General features: G+C 40.5%; 1 protein-coding gene across 2 annotated transcripts in view; it reads right to left on the reverse strand.

Moving 5' to 3' along the window:
• MGAT5 (alpha-1,6-mannosylglycoprotein 6-beta-N-acetylglucosaminyltransferase) overlaps positions 1–11,065 on the reverse strand; it is a 119,473-nt gene extending 108,408 nt beyond the window's left edge. Inside the window, exons 1-2 of one of the 2 annotated variants that reach the window (XM_071562900.1) lie at positions 10,957–11,063; positions 5,337–5,417 (exon numbers count right to left, since the gene is read on the reverse strand). The gene's annotated coding sequence lies outside the window, so the exon portion shown is untranslated. Of the gene's footprint in view, positions 1–5,336; positions 5,418–10,956 lie in introns of both variants that reach the window. The other variant, XM_071562899.1, reaches the window with a different exon arrangement.
• Positions 11,066–15,881: the final 4,816 nt, after the last annotated feature.

Below are 15,881 nucleotides of genomic sequence, written 5' to 3' on the forward strand. Positions count from 1 at the left end.
GGATGGAAATCATGCTTTTTTTACAGCATAAGATGCAGAAAGCCTTCCCCACACATAACTTGACCAGCTTGACCAACAGCTAAAAATAACACAACACCAAATCAAGAAAATTAATTGAGAGATAGCTGAATTATAACACACCCTCTGAATGAGAGATTACACACACTGAAATCTTCACAGCCTGAACAGGACAGAAAGCACATCTGCTGCCTGCAGAGCTCCTGAAGCCAAAGGAAAAGGGAGCACAACATGATTGGCCCTTCAGTCTCCAGCAAGAAATAAGTAGCAGTGACAAAGAAAACAAGCTTGCAATGGCACCAAATAGGGAAGGAAGAAGCTGGACACAAGCCAAGATGGAAAGAAGGGTATGACCAAAGCCCTAAACCTGTTACACAGTATTCTGGAGCATTTCTAACACTCCACCTCATTTCTCAATTGTTGGTTTTGTTTGGTTTGTTGTTGGTTTTTTGTTTTGTTTTGTTTTTTTTTCTTTTTAACCAGTTTTACAGCTCAAACACTGGTGTACTTTTCATAACATTCTAAATAAATTTTATTAAGGAAGTAAAGAGCTTAACATCCTAATAAACTGGACAACCATTAGCAGTGCACTCAGCCACACACCCAAGACAGTGAGAATATACTAGAAAAATAAAAAAGACTAATAACAATATTTGACAGATTTCTTCCTCCATTTGTCAAATGCAAGAATGGCAGAGCTGATCAGTAAAACATGAACAGTGAAAAGGTTTTAATTCTGCACTTCTGCACTTGCCTGGACAAACATCTTTATCCTGAGCAATAGTCTTGATCCCCATAGTACAGGTAAGGTAGACATTGTAAGGTTTCTGGAGTAATTTCTGCCAAACTACAATGCTGCATCAGCAGTCTGTTTAATTAAATGTCAAATTTTAGTTATTTAAAGAATAAAGTGGGTGGCATATTTAAAAATACTCTGTAGCTTGTCAAAGGGCAAGAGTAAACCTTCATTAAAAGACTCTTTTCATAATACACACCCAAAATCAATAGTGTGAATTCTGAGTTGTTTATTAGGAATTTATACAGTGAGAAGGAGTTGGTTTTGGGTTTGGTTTTTTTACTTTGGACAAACAAACATAAAAATGTATATTGATAGTATTTACATAGAGTCTTTTTGGAAAAAACAAAACAACAAAACCCACAGTAATTTGCTACATAAAGCAGGGACCATTTGACCTACTGAATTGAGCATTAACCAGTATTAGCCCTCTGCTAATGTAACATTATAAGAAATAATAAGAACACAGTCTTCTGTATTAGGCTGATGTTCAAACACCCCAAGCCACACTATCACCTAAAGCTGCATCACTGTCCTTCTGCAGCTTCCCTGACCAGCCTGGAGGGCTGAAGGGTGAGGACAGCAGGGGAATGTTGTCCTTTGAAACAGGAACAGCCAAATGCCAGGAAGCCATTGCAACCACAAGAGTCTGTCAGGCTGTTCACTCCCCTGGCACAGAAATGCACTGATAGGAAATGGGGAGGGATTGGTTTGAGGGCACCAACTTCATGTACCTGCAGTTTGGTGAAGACCAGGAAGGCCAGTGACATTCCCATATAAAAGCACCACAAATGCTCATGTTAATTCTCCTGTATCAGAGAACTGGATATTTAACTAGCAAAAGGTACAGAAAATATAAAACAGGGTTATAACACCACTGAGTTACATGGAGTGTTCTGAACACCATATCCTGAAGCACCAAGTTAAGAGCTGGGCAACAGAATTCCAGTTTGCTGTATCCACCAGGAACAATACTCAGGGGTAGAACAGGCTTGAGGTACAAACAACAGTCTGAACAGAGACTGAGGCAATTCTGTCAAAACAGAGTACTAACAATGATGAGGAAAAAATCTTTCCTTCAAGTACATGGGATGCAGAAAACTTGCACTTCAAATGTAGGGGGGAAAGATTGCCCTGCCAACTTACATTTTTTTAAACCCCAAACAGTGAGCAAATACATTCTTCAGATCTCCACCTAAAGGCCCTTTTTAAGTCAAATATCACAAAATTTATGTAGAACAGTTTTCTCTGTACAGATTTATATGTATAAATTATAATACCATTTTTCAACTACAGCTTTTTTAAAACTGATCTGTTTTACCACTTATAAGACACTATTTTCTTTGCTCCAGATGTGGCCACTCACACACCAATATCTCAGTGTGTAAGGAAGTGTTCTTAGACACGTTTTAAGTACCTTAATAGTGGCATTCTTCTGTAACATTACCCAGTGCACAAGCTATGCAACTGGTACATATGGAAACTCTGATGCCAGGAAATGAATCAAGGTACAAGGACTTTAAGAGAAGCTGAACAGAAGCTAAACCTGTTACAAGCTTTTGCTGTGTATCAGCCAGCACAGCCCTCAAAGGAAAGTTTAAATGCACACTTGGGCCTCATTGTACTAGTTTCAATATACAGAGCCAGAGGTTTAAATAGCATCAACTCAAAAAGAGCTTAAGTAAACTGCAATATGCTTTTTACACCAGTACAGAAATTCACCCACTGCTGTTAAAGTCCCATTACATCACTGTAAAAATCCAATCCTTTCATCATGGGCTGTTGGCAAACTGAATCCCTACTGGTAACTCACCAACAATGCTGCAACAACTGCTCACTCAGTGGGCATTCAGGAGCCAGCCTGGATCAGGATCAGCTCCTGAGCTGAAACTCCAAACTTCCAGTGGGCAGGTCCTGTTTTCACAGAACTTCATCTCAGGTGCAAGTACAATTTGCAACGGACTCTGGCAGAGACACCAAGTCCTCAAGCATCTTCCAGCCTGAAGGTCCTTCTTGCTTCTTCAGATACTCTTTACCTTACCTTGGTGAGAATTTTGGTGTGATAGGTCAGGTGAAAGTTACTGTAACCTTTTCCTCTAAGGAATCATGAGTGGTCCTATTAGGTTATCAACTCAGAACTCAAGGAGAGTTACTGCAGAGACTTAAAGACTTCACAAAGGTTAACAACTGGTGCCAAAAAAATGAGATTGGTAGCCTGCCCAGGAGGCCTCACACCACTGAGCTCCAGATTCAGTTATACATCAAATTGTTCAGTCACACTGATGCAACCTGGTTTGATTTCTCACATCATTAAAAAACTTGTAACTTTTTATTTTACTGAGTATCCAATATCTTGAACACATGAATGCTAAGCTACTGAAACAAAATCAAGGGAAGTATTCCAACAAGAACTACAGATTACTAAATTACCTATAAGGAGTACAGTTTATCTTTCTCTTTCAAGAGAAGTTATGGTAAGAAAACAAAGATTTTTTTTTTCCAATAAATAAACTCTACTGGTGTCTGACAAAATGTCTATTAGAAACCAGAATCTAATATTTTTTTAAGGTATTACCATAACCATATTTAAAGTATAACTATAACATGGTAACTTGATTACAGGTTTTTAAAATTAGACTAAGTATTTGAAACTGGTTGATTTGATCATTAAGTGAAATAGCTGTTGGCTTGAGCAGAAAAAACACTGGAAGAATTCTGCCCCTGAATGTTTTTGGGGTTTTTTTGCAGTCTAGTAAAAGAAAAGCAGCTGCATAACACTAATAGGTGTGAAGTGTAAACAGAATGATACTGCATTTCACCATGTTCTTGGGGGATCAATAATACTGATTGAGAAACTGCATTTCATGAAAAGAAATACAGCAAAGTAAACTGCTCATTTTCACAAGAACTTAGATATCCAAATCAATGTGCTAAAGGACTGATTGGAATAATGTAGCTTTAATAATGTGGTCAAATATCCTGTAAAGTGTAGATTGAAGTCTGAGTGGCAAAGATTGAGAAATCCTTTTTTACCACTCTGCAGTGTGTTCCTTTGCCTATTCTGTCTGATCAGGAAAAACAAATACTAAGTTCGCTAACAAAATCTTGGCAAAATACAGGAGCAACAATTCTTAATTAATTCTAAGAAGAAGTAAAGCATTAGATATTCTAATTTGTCTACATGTCTATCCAAATTTAATACCCAAGACCTACATTTAGTTTGACTTACAGGCAGTTTGATTGCTTCAAAAGCCTTTCTCAACTCAATATGTTCAGTACTCCAAACAGTTTTTTCTGATTTTTCCTGATCTTTCTGAAACATTTTTCCACAATCCTTGCAACAGAGGTAGGTATTTTAATATTTCCTACCTTAGTTTCCATCAACACAAAGAAACCAAGAAATATGCATTTTCCTGCTCCTACTCGCTGCTTGCAATGGTGCATTATTTGCACTGCTTCCCCACTTGTTTTTTAAGCCTCTTATTGCTAGTCAAGGAATAGCCATTCATTTTGCAGCCCCTCATTCTGCCAAAAGCCACTTGGAAAGTACTGTATGTCTACCATTGGCAAAATGAATTTTTGTCAGGGTTGTGAGAGTGCTTTAAAAGCCAAGAGGTTGGAGGGTTGAGGAGGTGTGCCTTATTTTGTGTGAAGTAGGTAAGAAGGTTTGTATGCACACACAATGTATTAGAACCTAAAGAGAACGCTGCTGTCGAGCTCCTCTCCCTTTACCACAGGAGTTTGCCAAATAGGTGTGAAAGTTCCTATGTCAAGAATATTTCACGCATTTTCCAGGTAGGAAATACATCTCTCTGCTTAATTTCTCTGTTTTTTATATTTTCAGGGAGAAAGGTCCTTAGCCCAGTGGCTCAGAAATTCCAAGATCCTGTAAACAAACAAATGAACAGATACACAGCCAGACTCTCCATTCCATCTAGGAAACAGGGGCCCATTTTTATGCATTACTCATACAAAACACAAGTCAGAAAGAAAACTCATCCCAAGAATCTGAAGGTGATGAGTATCTCCTTGCTGCTGTCTGATGAATCTTTTTAGACATATTCTATGTTTTCTGTAGTTATTACTATTTTAGTTATTAAAACCAGCAAGCTTTAATTATAGCAAGACAGAAATGAGCAAATCAAACCTACATCATGAGACGCAAACTATTTCATGTTCATGTTACTTGGAGTGATATTTTGGGGCCTTATAAGTAGAAAGATTTCTTCTGGACAGAAACAGCCTCCACATTACAGTGCACTGGAACAGGGTGGGACTTCTATCCTACAATTAGGCCATGCAAACATTGTCACTCAGCATTCAGTACAATCTTATTACAGTGCCTCAGTGTAGAATGAATAAACCATGGCATACCTGGAAAACCACCAGATTACAAATTCGTCACATTTATTCCAGGTTTTGGTTTGTGAGGTTTTTGTTGTTGGTTTTTTTGGTTGTTTTTTTGTTTGTTTGTTTTTGGTTTTGTTTTTAAACTCCAGAAAAAAGTAATGAATTGCGATACCTGAATTGGGCACAGAGTTGTAGTGGTACAGCATGAAACTTTCTCGAGCAACTTAGAACTTGAGCTTTCACTCTTCTTAATCTATAATATAGAAAATGAAGTCATTGCACAAACTGTACTTGAACAGTGCCTATAAAAAAGGCTCACAGAAGTTACTTTAAAAGTTTGTTAGGAGGTAGATTTTCTGTTCAAAGATGTTTGTTATGAACACAACATCAGTGTTCAAATTCACTAAATGAAGGAGTTATGTATATTTTTAACTCATGTACCCTAATGCAGCAAGTTTTATGTGACTAATGAAATATTTCTCATTGACCATCTTCAATCAAAATACATTTTGCACTTCATTTTACAAAAAAAAAAAAAGTCAGAAGAGCAGAGAAAATATAAGTTTAGTTTTGTGGGTCCTTAATACTTGAAATGATCTTCCAGGCACATTACATGCATTCTGCAGAGTTCAAACTCTGAAAACTTCTAAAAACTGCATTGAGGCTGCATTGAACTGTATTAGTTCTCTGCAGAAAAGGAACAAACAGAGAAAGAAAAGGGACAGGAAAAAAGGGAGGGATGAGACACATGATTTCAAACTCAAGAGAACTACTGCCTAAGTGAATACAGCAGACACCTTTGTACTAACAAGATCTCCTGTAAGAATGTGTTAATGCACTCTAGACACACATTGCAGCCAAGAGGACTATCACATAATGTGGTAGAGTCCAAAGGTTCACTATCCTGAAAGGGCAAATGGCCAAAGAGCACCCAGTTCTCAAAATACAGTCTCAGGCAGGCATGATAATTCACTGTATCTTGTACCTTTTATGACAACTTAGGACCATAAAATCATTTATGGGGACAAAGGGATTTGAGATCACCGAGTCCAAACGTTTATATGTCTTTTGAATAGTTCCAGTAATGCTGACTCAAGCAGCTCCTGGGCAGCCTGTTCCAGTGCCTGGCAACCCTTTAGGTGAAGAGATCTTTCCTGGCATGCAATCTACTACTTGACTAGTAGCTTTCTGAGAATGCTTTGCTAGGACCTCAATACAGGCTACAGAAAAAGCTGAGCCAGTCATGGTGCATTTATGAAGGGAGGAACACAACCTTAACAGGCAATGGAAAACAAGCAGCACTAAACTCCATCACCTAACTCTACCAAGAGTGAAAAAAAGGTTTTAGTTGTAAAACTATTCTAGGGAAACAAGGAACATATTCCATGTCAAAAATTATACATATAAATAAATGTAACAAAGTACATAACCCATAAGCAACAATGAATAAAAGTAAAATCAGGTTCAGCCTGCTACTTGTAATCTGGGAAAATCCCTTTGTCTCAAGGACAAGGTCAAAAGAGGTGGTTGATAGCTTTGAAAGATTACAGGCTTTTATTAGGACATAAAAATCTGTAAGACAAACGTCAGCAGGTTAGATTAATAACCAAGGTTAAACAGCTTGGAATGCCTGTGGGATGTATGAAAAAATACAGTTAGCTAGCAGGAATAAGAGGTCCTTGTGAGATTCAAAGGGCCAGGATCACAGGATTCCTAACTCATACAAACCATAAATAATAAATCAAATGACTCACAGCATTGACTTAAGCTTTTTTCATGAAAACGGCTTTGCTACTTCAAGTACTCCAAGAGGAAGTCCCTGTCCCACAATACTTTCCTCTTCTCTGTTCACTGCAGTGTTTCCCCAGTACACAACCTGCCACAGATGGATTATGCCACCACTTTAGCAGAAGTTTCTCCAAGGAGTTACATCCTGGGCTGAGTGCATAGACAGACCTTGGGCTTGAAGGATTGACCTGATTAAAGCAGACTAGACTCCTCCTTGTGGGAAGGTAAGAACAAAACCCCACAAATTCACCTCAAGACAGCCGAACTATTCCAGCTTAAATAAAAGAATAAGGCTATCCACTCTGATAAAAGTTTGCTTTGTCACAAAAAGCCACTGCGTCTTATCTGTGAGGCTGTGTCAGCACTTGTGGCACCAATTTTTCATGATTATGGTGGCTCCTCAAATATCATCCAATTAACAGAGCCTATGTCAGTATCCAAACCCTCCACTGAATTAGTCTAAGTTTGTACAAAACTCTCTGTGGTCATGAATTGCAGTATGCCAATTATCAGTTCACATGAACAAACCAGAAATAGTCAAAAAATAGGGTCAAAAGAGATGGAAATTGAGCCACAACCAAAACACAATCTGAATGAGATTTACTCCTCACAGAAGTTATACCTCATTATATTATAGGTCTGGGCTCTTTAAGAAATGAAAGTGAAACACATAAGGAAGCCTTTAAAATGTATATTCTATGCAAATAACAGGAGGCTTAAAGAGGAAAACATCAGGGTTTGGAGTGTGCACACATATTCACAGAGGCAAATAAAAAATTCCACTTTTTCTTCTGAAGTATGAAAGACAAAAGATTTGTTAGGTTTTGGTGGGGTTCTTTTCATTTAAGTCCATGTGCATATATGGTACATGAAACACAGAGATGCACAAATATTAACATTGCAAAAGTAGAGAGGAATAAAGAATGACCTTATTCCACTCCAGTTAAGAATATGTTGAAATTGAAGATGCAGTAATAGCAAAACTGCTTAATTCCTGAAAAACTTTCCACTCATCAGATTCCCAGATGATTAGCACTGTGCAGTATGTTCATTTCCTTCAGCAGATGCTTCCGATGTTCGTTACCAAGAATTGCTGCTGGAGAACTGCTCTGGTTCCAAAAGAGGCTGAGCTGAAGAGTTCAGCAGACACTTTGGGAATAATATAAGGGATATAAGTGCAAATACTATCAGAGCCTGGCACTCTGATATTCATCAGTGTATTTCTTTCCAATATCTATTTAGGAGACTAAGCAAACACGAAGTCAGACAATCTGTTGGCAAATAACCATGTTTGCCACCAGATCTCCCTTGTGACTGCTCTTCCTATCAAAAAAACCTGAACTAATTCTCCCATCCTCTCATGAAACACTGTAACAGTCTCCTTCAGATCTCAATCTGCTCAAAACACGCACACTCCATTCATATAAGCCTTCAAACACACCACATAGTTAATAATCAAGTTATAGTAGTAGCAAAGGGCAACACCAACGTCTCCTGAAGTTCTAATAAAATTTTAGAGCCAAGATGAGGAAGAAATCTGCATGTTAAGCTATTTTATTCAACAGAAGCAAAACCAGAGTGAACTTGTTAGATGACAGCAGCATACAATGTCAAAAACGGAGCCCTGTAAATGAAATTTTAAAAAAACTTGAAGGGAAATGAGTGCTAATAAAATTACACATATTATCTGAAGCATAGAAGTTAACCATATAAAGATTTCTTTTTCTGTACAGGGGAACAGAAGGAAATCTGGTTGGAGGGAGATGACTTGAAACTGGAGAGCAATTGTCTTTATTCTCAGTCATTTTAAGAATTCAGAACACTTCATTATTTTGCCAGATTCTATTTCATGAAGCTGATTAAGGATTTTACATGATTTGCACCCAGTGTTGCTGGCTGCTTCCCAAGTTTTAGGCAGTTTAGTTTGGGGAGCTTAAACAACCTGATCTTCTTACATTCAGCATTCAGTCACTTTGTCTTTCAGCATCTTTTCAGTGCAGGCAGTATAAGCTGCCTTCCTCCGGGACAGCAAGATGGATTTATCACCCAGAAAAGAGGCAGCATATGTTCTTATTTAATCCTTATTCTGTTCGTACAAAATAAATCCATATTCCACAGAAGAGCAACACAAAACAGCATGCATACGTCAAATCATAAAGAATAGACATTCCTTTCACTAAACAAACCTTTTCACAGGCTATTTTAAGAGTAAACTACTACCTACACCATCTCATACAGGTGAAGATCAGAAAGCAGCAGTGAAAGTTACCTTGTATGTAACAAAACCACCGGGAAAAAAAAGAAGAGGTGAAGGTTTTTTCCCCCTCCCATTAGGCTTGGTACAACCAGCACTAATTATGTGAACTGTGGGTGCTGCATTAAGGAGAGTTTCTCATGAAGTACAGTCAAAGTCATTACACAGAGATGAAGAAGAAAAAAGGTAAATCACCCATTCAGACTAAATTGAACTTCGTGTCCCCAGGCAAAGTGGTTTCAATAGTAAAAAACAAGAATGAACCAGTTCCTCCTTTTTTGAAAGCTTTTTATGAAAAAGCAAAAGTATTTTGAAAGAAGTGAGATCACCTCATTGATCTGGAAGCAAAGACATACCCATAGTCTGCAAACAACTTCAAATGCTGTCCTCCTGAGGACAAAGATCAGCAGTTTGAGTACCTCCACCCTTCTTGCATTTTCTACACACAAAGCTGTTTGCTCAGATAAAGCACTTGCACAGCACTAAGTCAAAATTAATTCCTGTATTTAGGATTATGAGTCATGATGTTGAAAAAGCTCTCATACTATTTCATGGGGACAAGGTGACAGAGCTTTTTAAGACAAATAAGACTGTATAATAACACGAATCTCAAGAGTTAGCCTTCATGTAAAGAGTATTTTATTCTTGCTGCAGTTATCAAGAGAGATTGATGTAGCAAGACCTAATGCAAGAATTGAGAATTCATTTTCTCAGGTTTGCTGACCACAATATCAGAAAGGAAAATATACTCTCAAAAAATGAGACTGATATTGTACCATATCTGGAAAAGATGGAATCTACAGTCCTTATAGTAACAGTGAGGAAAGCCTCTACCAAGATTCAGTTCCTCAAAACTAAGTGACAAATGTATTTTCCCCCTAAATATATTAAAAACTAAGTGTACCTTAAACAACTGCTAAAACTTAGGGGAGACAATAAAACAGGCCCCACAAATACTTGTTAAATGTAAGTCTGCACACCTATACGATCACATCAGGTCAGCCCCTGGTTCTCACAGACAAGATAAATCCCTGCGACCAAACCACAAGGTGATGTTGATATGTAAGAAATACCGAACCTCACAAATGAAAAGCAGTGTTAGATCAGTCTAAAGCTCGATGCATCTCTGGCAATTAAAAAGAAAAAAATAAAAAAGTAGCAGATATGGCAGCCCAAGGCACATTTGGCAGAGCGATGACAGCTTTCGGGAACCTTTTTCTCAAATTCACTTCCTAGAGGTTCACAAAGCATCGAAGAGGGAACAAAACCAGCAACCGGGTGCAATCGAGAGCTCGTAAACGGCATCGTCAGTGGGAGAAATTTCAACAGACTCTCGCCCGAGCTCCATCCTCCCACCCACCGCACAGCCACCCGCGCTCGCCAAAACCTCCCACCGCCGCTCCGGCCCCGCGGGGCTCCAGGGGCCGCCCCGTCCTCCGCAGCCCCCGCGGCCGGCCCGAGGGGCGCAGCGGCCGCTCCCCGAGCCGCGGAAGGTCGTTCCGAAGGTGACGGGGGCGGCCGGGCCGCGGCCAGCACGGGCCCCGCCGCGCCGGGGCGGCTGCGGGGCGATGCCCTCCATCCTTCCCGCTCCGCACCGGGGCAGGCGGCGGCGATGCGAGCGCGGCCGTGGGTGATGGTGGTGGCGGGGGGGCGGTCCCCTCCCCGCGGCGACCCCCGCGGCGGGGCTGGGCGCGGCAGCGGCAGCAGTGCTGCCTCGGCGCCCGCAGACCCCGCGGAGCCGCAGCCTCACCTGTCGGGGCTGCGCGCAGGTCCCCGCGCCGCGCGGAGCTGAGCGCAGCGCCCATGGCCGAGCGCGGGCGGAGGCGCGGCCGCGCCCGCCGGGGGACGGGCCAGGCGGGGGCGGGCGGGCGCCGGGGAGCGTCTGCAAAGTGCCGGCCGCGCACGGGGGCGCAGCGCGGCGGGGCCGGCGGCAGGGAGGGAGGAGCGGAAGCGCTTGTGACAGGCAGAGGCTGAGGCAGAGCGAGGGAGCGTCTGCAAAGTGCGGGCCCGGCGCGGGGATGGGCCCCGGGAACGGGCACCATCACCCGGCACCGTCAGCCGTGCGCAGCCGCCGCGGGGAGAGCGCGGAGGCGGCTCCCGCCCTTCCTGGCTTCGCCTGCCTCTGTCCCGGCCTCACCTGCCTTCCCCAGGCTTGTCCTGTGAGGCTTTTCCTCGGCAGATTCCTAAGGTCAGGCGCGGAGTCCGAGTCTGGAGGCGATGCGGTTTTGCCCGCACTACGCGCACGCATTGCATCAGCCGGCGTTCTACTGAGCACCAGACACAAATATCTGTATTTGTTCACCCGCTTAGGTTGTCTGCAGAACACACTCTGCAAGCTCCGAGAAGTTCACTTCAGAGAGCCATTAGTGCACTGTGTTTTTACAATAAGATGACTCTATTTTGTGGTGGCGAGACAGTCTCTATTTAGCACAGCTTCGGAATGGTCTATTTTCCCAGACCGGCATCAGAGCTAACAGGAGCTGGGTGACATCTCGTGGCCAATCCTGCTCTCTTCTCCCTCTCACAAGGAGCACCTCAAAGTAAAAAAAGTGTTTCTGGTTACGCCCACAACCTAATATAAATTAAAGGGAGATAGGTATAGCTTACAATAAGATGCAGAACTCTCATCCATATCTGTTACAATATTCTCTTCACATGCCTCGAATCATTAGTTAGCAAAACAAAAAAAAGGTAAATGGGTATGGTTTTGGTGACAACTCACAAAAATCCCAGCTAGTTTTCAGTGCTGTTAATCTGGGGTTTCTCCACACGGGACAGAAAATGGTGATGCATACAATGTGTGCTGAAGGACACTTGGCTGTGCCCAGAAGAATGCAATAGTGCTGTGCAGTTTGGCGTTTCAGTTTTCACCCAGCATTATGCTTTGTTCCTGGTTGGAAACACTTGCTGGGATTCAATGAGAGGTTAGGGCTTTGAAAATTTTACAAGGAGTTGAATGATCAAAGCCTTGGACATCTTTCTGTGTGAGATGGGTAACTTAAAATTATCTGCTATGTCTTGCAGAACAAGCTTTTGTCACTGAGAAACAAAGCAGGTAAAAGAACAGCAAACACAGCACTTTCAGTCTTTTCCATGTATTATGCTTTAAATTTACATAGCTCATATGCAGTCACTTTTGAGTTTGATGTGTTCTCATACAGAAATATTATATGAGAAAATATCAGTAGTGGCATCTTAGCAGAGGTTTTACCAAAGGGAGCAGCAGCCCTTACCAGCTAACAGTTTTCAAACGGGGTTGTACCAACCAAATCCTCCTTTCAGGAATAGGAAGGTACACTACATATTCCATGGTATTTATATCTGACAGAGCTGAAAGATAAAAATACGGCATTCATGACCAGACCGGGTGGGTTGATTAAGGAAGTGAGAGCTGTGTAGGTGAGTGGGCTCTCTGTTCAAGAGGTGTTCCTTGAGAAAGGTTGGATTCTTTCAGCATAAGGAGCAAGAGACTGAAAAAAGAGGGAACATAAACTCCTGCAACATTGAAATATTAGGAGAATCTGAGAGCAGCTGAGCACTTACAAGTTCGTTCCTCATTTTAGTGTGTGATAAGTAGGTCACCAATTATTCAGATTTAGCTGTCTCAGGCCCGTCACACGCTTGAAGCTTCACCCATCTGCTTGCTCATTCCCTGTTCGTGGGAAGAGAGTGTGGGTGGCGGCCCTAGATGAGGCTGATGAGAACGATTAGGGCCTGTTACTGCAATCACGGCCCTGTTCCTGGCATCTCAGCTTGCCTGTTCGCATCTCTCCAGCTCCAGGACTCCATGAACTGCTTCTCTCGCCCCTGGATGCAGGGAGGAATGATTACAGAAGTGATTCAAGAAGGTGGTTGATATGTCTCTTGGACGTGTGAAAACATCTAACCATTATATAGGGCTAGGACTGAGCATCTTAGCCATAGCTGTTGTTAATGGAGAAGTTTTGGGTTACTGTGAGGTGCACCTTATCAATGAGGAAAACAATTATATTCTGGCAGAGACATCCTGGTACTCTTTTCCTGCTTGATTTTATGTTCCAAAGTTGCAGGCACAGCTCTGCCCTGAGTGGATAACAAAAAGTCCCTTGTATGATGTCAGTCACAGCTTTGGAGTGGCAGAGAACCTGGGCAGCTGAGATGAAGAAGTCACAGCTGTTGTTAGCTTTGTAGATACTAAGTAGAGTCTTCAGTGGTTGGCTGATTATTTTATTAACATTGAACGCGGCTTCAATAAAACAACAAAGGAAAAGAGGAAAAATAAGGAAAAAGTGAACTTTGAACCAGAGATGAGATAAAAAAGACCTTCCTGAAAAGTATCTTTGTCTGTTCATAGTCAAACACAATAATTGTGGCTTGGGGCTTCCAAGATATGCTTTTAAAGCTTTCTGTTTGATGTCTCCCTCGGCTTTATTGATACAATTGAATTCACTGCAAAATGATAACTAACTCAAACCTCTATGCTGGAGATCAGAAAACTCACGTGTTCTTGTTCAAGAATGTGTCTTGCATTTTCGTTTGATTGCTCTGATTTCTCAGTACATCATCTATATTTTTTGAAATGCAGGACAATATAATTCTGAAGAGCTGTCATATTCAACCTTAGTAATAATCTGATCACAAAATTAAATTTTGAAAAATCACACTCTCTCTCTCTCTCTTTTGCTTCTTAATCACAATTCAAAGTTGCTGTAGAATAACTGTGGTTTAGCTCTGATTAAGTATCAGAAGAGTAGGAAATAGAAAATGTTCCTATCCTTCCCCAATATTCAGGCAACCCCCCTGGCTTAACACGAGTAACACTTTGCAGCTGCATCCTTCCCACCAAGTCTTTATGGATATTAAAAAGAAAGATTTTTTAAAGTTATCATAAACTCTGCCCATTAAAAAAAAAACAAAAACAACAAAAAACAACCAGCCAAAAAACCAAACCCCAACAACAGAAAACAAATTAAAAACCCTATCCAAAAAAAAAAATAAACAAGAAACCAAATAAAAACAAAGCAAACTCATAAATTATTATTTGACTTTTCCCTTTGAAGGTTTTATTTTGTCCCCTGCCCATAAATGTAACAACGGGAATATAAAGTCTTCCATGACCAGAGAATATTGATCACTATTACAACAGATCTACCCATTACCACAGACACTGTAAATATGAATTGTACAAACTATTCTATTACCGTTGCACTGAGTTATCAAACAGGACATAAACTCTTGGTTTTAAGTACCAAACCAGACATTTCTAGCAAGTATTTAATGTGTGCAGTAAGTGCACTAAGGAACTCCCCATTTACAGGAAGTTATTTGTGATTTTTTCAGACATCACAGTAACATTTCAGTGCAAAGTGGGACGTAATTCTAAAATTTCCCAGGCACACTATAAATCTGCTAGAGCTGATTTTCTGCTGTCTTAACTTTTAATTAATAAGAATGGTGATATTTGACATCCACCTGCCATAGAGGTTTGAATGACATCTCAAGGTGCAAGGGATAGTCTGTGTTCTCATTCCAATGCAAACTGAATTTCCACCATGATTTATTTTACAGATTTCAATGGACCTGAGGGAATTAAAACCGAGTCACTGGCCACTTGTGGAGATTTGCCAAAGAGAGTGAGCAGCAGATAAATTATTAAGGTATAAAATGAGAAAGAACAAAAGCAATATAGACATTGTAGGAAATATGGAAGGGTTATTTGTATTGGTCTTCACTATCAAGGTAGTAATTTTCTAAATTTCCCCTTCAGAGTAATCTTTATAAAGCTATTGTTTCAAACTAAAGAAATCAATAGAAGAGTTTTTAGATTGAGTCAGTAAAATGAACAATACCAGGACTCGATGGTATTCTTTTTTGAAGCAACTTAGGTATGAAATTTCTGAGTGGTTGTCTCTGGTACATTGTCTAATCAACCTCTGTAATTATCAGAAACACCAATTGCAGACTGGTCTGTAATGTTAACTCTGAAAATTGGAAGTGGATGGCTTAGTCTGACTTTTGCCCCAGTGAACCTGCAGAAAAGGTACTTAGGCCATCAATAGATAGCACATGTACAGTGGCTTAGTATCTGTACATGATCCTCTTTTGTAGATAACCAACAAATTCACAGGTTGTTTTATTATTTGCAGGACTCAGGAAGCATTGCTCTGATCAGGAGAGCAGTCTCTATTCAGATATCTGTAAACTTCTTCACAAAGTCCTGGGGTATAAGATGCTTAAAAAGATAGCAGGAAAAGATAGAAATAGAAATATGGGATCATTTCTTGCTGTGGATGGAGTTTCTCTTTGGGATCTCTGAGGACCTTGTTTTGTGGCCTTGCTTTTCAGCATATTTGCAACTGGTCTGGAAAGGGGAGGAATATTGAGGTGACAATTACAGATGATATTAAATTGCAGAGGATAATAAAATCTAAATCTGATTGCAAATTGTTGCAGAAGGATACTGTGATACTACGTGACAGGAAAATAAAACAGCAGATATAATTTAGTGTTGACAGTACTATGCATGATAAATGCAAAATTACATTAAAAATAAAAAGTGACTGCCTGTATAACCAAATAGACTTTTGATATTACTAATCAGAAATGAGATTGTGAAATTATTTTGAGGAATCTCTGAAAAGATCAGTTCCACATTCAACAGTGACCAAAAACCCAGAGTGCTGCAAATTACTAAGA

Source organism: Pithys albifrons, chromosome 8 (genome assembly GCF_047495875.1).
Source record: "Pithys albifrons albifrons isolate INPA30051 chromosome 8, PitAlb_v1, whole genome shotgun sequence".
Taxonomy (NCBI): domain Eukaryota; kingdom Metazoa; phylum Chordata; class Aves; order Passeriformes; family Thamnophilidae; genus Pithys; species Pithys albifrons.